Genomic DNA, 4,994 nt, shown 5'->3' with positions numbered 1-4,994 from the left:
TATTGAAGATATTTCAATATTTTAAAATATTGGGTATTGATATTGAAATAAAAAAACCGCCCAGCCCTACGCCGCAATCCGACTCCAGCACCTGCCTTCGCCGAGCTCGTCTCCCAGCGACCTCTCTCTGGCCAAGGGAGCAAGCACTCCGACTCCCACTCCGAGGGCCGGGGTTCGGTACCGGGCCGGGCCGGCGGCAGCTGCCCGGCCGATTCGAATGTTTTCATTTTCATCTCTTGCAGAGGATTGTCTGAAGGTTGTCTGAGGCGCCAAAGTCTGGTAACGCATTGCCAATCCGCAGACAAACGGCAGTCAATTCTCAGTCTAACTGGGCTGAGGATCGACTGCCGATAGACTGCGGTCTGACTGTGGTTTGTCTGACGATTGTTTGCCGATTGTCGATGAGGATGGTCAGCCGTTTGGCTACCGATAGACTGACGATTGACTGACGATGACCTGCCGTTTAACTACGCTTTACCTACCAATAAACCGTCACCGTCGACAAAGATTCAGACAACATTCAGGCTATTACTTTGCCTCGGGATGCCCTAGCCTCAGCAAGGAGCACAGCTCAATCTTTGCAATCTAACAGTTTTTATCGATTAACACGTTGCACGTACTGTTAACAGCAATCTGATTGGTAGAATTAGTGACAACTTTTAACAACAGTCATGTCTTTCCCTCCTCTGATGGTGAACGGTTAGAACAATCATTCGACAGACACGTGGTCTCGATCCGGATTAGCTCAGCTCATTGCTGGGCGCGCGTGGCGCGGTGCGCATCGAGTGGGGCCGGGCGCCCACAATCTGTCGGACGAGTGCTCCCAAACTAGTTATACGCCACTTTGTGCCGCGCCTGCCCGTCTGCTCACGTAGACGAGTGCGGTGAGTGAAGGTGTCGCCCGCTGATAAGTGATACAACAACCTTCGCAGCTGCTGATCGCTGACGGTTATCGATCTTAATTGCCACCCCCCCTTTCCTTTCCCACTTTCTTGCCAGATCGCCGCCGTGCTAATCCTGGTCGTCATACTGTTAGCTAAGTGGGCGGTGTTGTGTACTTTTCATCGTCGCGTTGAGGTGAACGTGCTCCATGGAAGTGGCGTTGGCCCCAGCCTGGGTACCGACCTGTTTGAGGGATGTTTGTCGGCTGAGAGCCTGTCCGGAGCGCGCTGGTCGCGCCGGGGTTGGCGGGGGACCGCGATCAGACTGCCGCGGGGTCGCCGCTGTGGTGGACGGCGTGAGGGTGCGGCTGCGGTCTCTTCTGGGTGGGTGCCGGCAGTACGAGGGTGGTGGGCTTGGCGGTGCGTAGGATCGAGCAGGGTAGGTGTACCGCACTTCTTTGCTGGCCCACGGTCCGCGAGTCACTGACGACGGTGAGCCCGGCGCTGGCGCGAACCTCGGCGCGGTCTCCTACTCTGTTCTCTCTCTCTCTCTCACTCCGTCCCTCGCTCCCCCCTCCCCCCCTCTCACTCGCACTCTTTCGCTTTGTGCCGGGCCGCGCGGATAGCGCCGAGGACAACGGAGTTGGAGGGGGCGGCGGCGGCAGCGTGCCGCGCGCAGGCCAGGAGGGGCCGCGGCCGTATGAGTGCTTTCTTCGGAAAGTTTTGGAGGAGCTTCGGAACGGCGGCAGCAGGAGGAGGCTGATGAAAGCCTCGGACCGGGGCAGCCGCCAGGCATGGCCGGCATGGCCGGCATGGCGGAGACGCTGGCGACAAACCAGAGTTTCCGCTCCGAGCACATTGTCGTGTCGCGTCCGCAAGGCCGGAGGCGCGGCGGCGCCCTTCGCCCGCCGGTACTTGAATAATGATGTACCCCCTCCCCCTGCTCCCAATGCTCTCCCCCTGCCGTCTCGCTCCTGCTCGTTTAGCTTGTTCTCTTCTCTGACGTCAAGACTGAGGTAGCGCCCGTGTGAATTACCCCCTCCCCCCCCCCCACACACACTGTCGAAAATATTGTACCTAAATACAACAAATGCACAGTCGGTCTGATGTTGTTGTGTTCAGATGATGTAGGCCTGCATCGCTTCGTATATTTTGGGGTGGAGTACCCTTAAGAGTCGATACCAAAGGCTTGTTTTGTGCCTCAATAAAGGGCACCTTTCTCAGTACGACTTGAGCAGGCATGGAGTTGACCAGTACCAGACGTCCTTTTTTTCTGGCAGTGCACTCCCCACCCAGGCCTCTCTTACTGCTCGCGACGTCCCCGCGCATGCACCCCCTTCTCTCTCTCTCTCTCTCTCTCTCTCTCTCTCTCTCTCTCTCTCTCTCACTGCAAAACCCCCGTCTCAAACGAGTTCAGGAAACACTTGGGAATCCCCGTCCCTTAATAAATTGAAAAGTAAAACGAGTATAGAACGCACGGGACAAACCAGGGGGACAAACCAGGGGGACAAACCAGGGGGACAAACCAGGGGGACAAACCAGGGGGACAAACCAGGGGGACAAACCCACGACGAGACCCAGGAGTGTTGTACTTGGGGTGGCTTGATGGGGTTTGGGGGTGCGGGTGCATGGGTGTAGGGTTCCGTTTATTTTAAATTAAGAATAGTTACAGATTAAAGATACATTTCTGTAAAGTACAAGTAATGTTGTTTTGCTTGTCATTATTGTACATCAATTGTGCGTAAAGCCTTAGTTGTCGCCTGTTTTCCCAAGCGACGTTCGGAGCCTGGGACACCCTGTTGGTAGTAAAGCACGTTAATTGCCGTTCTGAAACACATCAACACAACACATGCGACATTTAAGTAGGGAAGCTGACTTTGAGGCCCGTCCCCTTCTTGGGTGCAACTACATCGGCGTCTGTACCTTTCAACGAGCAAAGTTCTTCTTTAGGTTGCCAGGGCGACCTTTCTAGTCTACTATCATTGTGAAATGCCGAAGTGATCGCCGGTCTTATGTGGATTCTACTTGTGCTCTCTAAACGTATGTCGATGAATAAATGATAGGTAATCGAGAAGTTTTTACTCGCGTGATATCGTGTACACCCGTACTCCTACTCTATTTGTACGTTTTTGTGCAAACTTTTTTTAGAAATTTAAACCTTTGTTTCATTTTGGAAAACGCGCTTAGCTCAAATGAATGATTTCCTCAATTATTTTGTGAAAATTATTGGACAAAACTGTTGAAATAACGCAGAAACTTGTTGATAAAATTTGATTGTTTAAATTTGTACAGTTATTTGTACAGATAAAGATTTAGTTAGTCAGTTACGCGTTACCTACAAATCATTAAATAGGCTCTTAAATGGTTAAACTTCGCGTGGAATGCCAGGCACACCGCGTTAACCACGTTTTACACGGATTATGTAATACCTTGAAATAATGGCTCAGAGCATATGCTTGCTTAGAGCATATGTTCTGTCAATTCAAATGCGTACATTGTATACTTTAAAGAAAGCGTACTACATGGTATGTGTTTTTGAATTAAAGTACACATTTACGCTTTTATAAATGTTTACATATACCAATATATACATACCCATGTACGCATTTATAAAAGCGTACATGCTTTGTACACATCAATTAAAGTATACATGCCACGAAAGCTTTATTCAAGGTATACAATGTACGCATTTGAGTTGACAGAGTTGCTAACCGTACGACAATGGTCCTTGGCCTAACGACAAGGTCAAGAACATTCCGTCGTTGAATGAGGGACAGTGTCGTCGTACGGTTAGCTACACAAATGTTCTTGAGCCAGCAACAGGCCTTGATGACCGGCATGTCCTCAGCACTAACGCATTTTTTTAAGTGCATGGTAAGAGATAGTATGGGTAAACGATAGATACAGAGTAAGCATGCGAATGGACCAGGCGAATCATCCGCCCGTCACATTTCCGTCGTCTAAGAAACACCGAGCAGGTTGGCAGGTTTTGCCGGCATCATCCTGACACAGAGTAGTTATGATTCTTCAGGACGACTCGCAAATGATCTCGCCCCGCGTCGGCGAAATAGAAACACTTGCGTTGCTATCGGGCGGATTACTGTCCGAGCAACAAGGTGGGGGCTGTAAATCATGTTGCACGCGGACAGCGGGCGACATCCTACCTACACCTGCTGAGCCGTGGCTGTAAAACGGGGCACCATACGCCTTTAATCGCCCGGCGGCGTGCAGAATTCCGAAGAGCCGTTTTGGCCTTTTGTTTGTCGGAAGATGCTCGACCACACCTCGTCAACCCCCGAAAGCACGCACGCCACTCCTGGCCACTTCTCTTTGCGCCCGGGCAAACGGTCGGGGTTTAACGTGTGTACACGTCATGGAAACGAACGGTAGCTGCGGAGAGTATTGTCGTCTCCCGCATGTTTTATCGCAGGTCAGTAAAGTAAGCACTCGAAGAGATGTCGTGGAGTTGGACCCGGAGTCACCCTTAGCCCTAAGAGCAGGGCAGCGCCTAGATAGAGCTCCTCGTCGGCGCAACGTGATCGCGGCGAGCGGCATGCGTCCGGCACATGGCCCGCCTTCAGGCCCGCGCGTAGCGTAAGCACACGAGTATTCGCGAGGCTGGCACCATGAGGCCCATGAGGTGGGGGAGGAGACACACCTCCCGCGCCAACAGTGTATCGAAGAGACACTGATAAAGTGGGCGTCCCGCTGCCTAACATTTGAAAGTGTGCAGCTGCAAGATGAATACCTACCTGGAACTCCGTAGTAGTGCTCGTGTAGTACTTGCAACTAGTACTTGAAACTGTTTAACTCCGTAGAAGTACACCTGCAACTGTTCAACTCCGTAAAGTACATTTACAGGTGTTCAACTCGGTAGTTGTGCACTAGTAAGTAGAAGACATCTCTGTTGAACACTTATTCCGACACTATGCACAGTAAAACCTTGCAAAGCAATGCCGATAAATTTCAAGGTAGATGTACGCCAGACCACGTCTCGCGTAACAGGCTTCGCGATATTTCACGAAACACTGTTACGCTGCGACGCGCCTGGCATACATCTACCTTGGCCTGCGGCGCTGACACCCGAGTCGGCGGGTAGAGCAAAAATGTACT

Source organism: Frankliniella occidentalis, unplaced genomic scaffold, assembly GCF_000697945.3.
Source record: "Frankliniella occidentalis isolate FOCC.00 unplaced genomic scaffold, Focc_3.1 Scaffold112, whole genome shotgun sequence".
Classification (NCBI taxonomy): Eukaryota; Metazoa; Arthropoda; class Insecta; order Thysanoptera; family Thripidae; genus Frankliniella; species Frankliniella occidentalis.
This window is presented reverse-complemented; position numbering follows the sequence as displayed.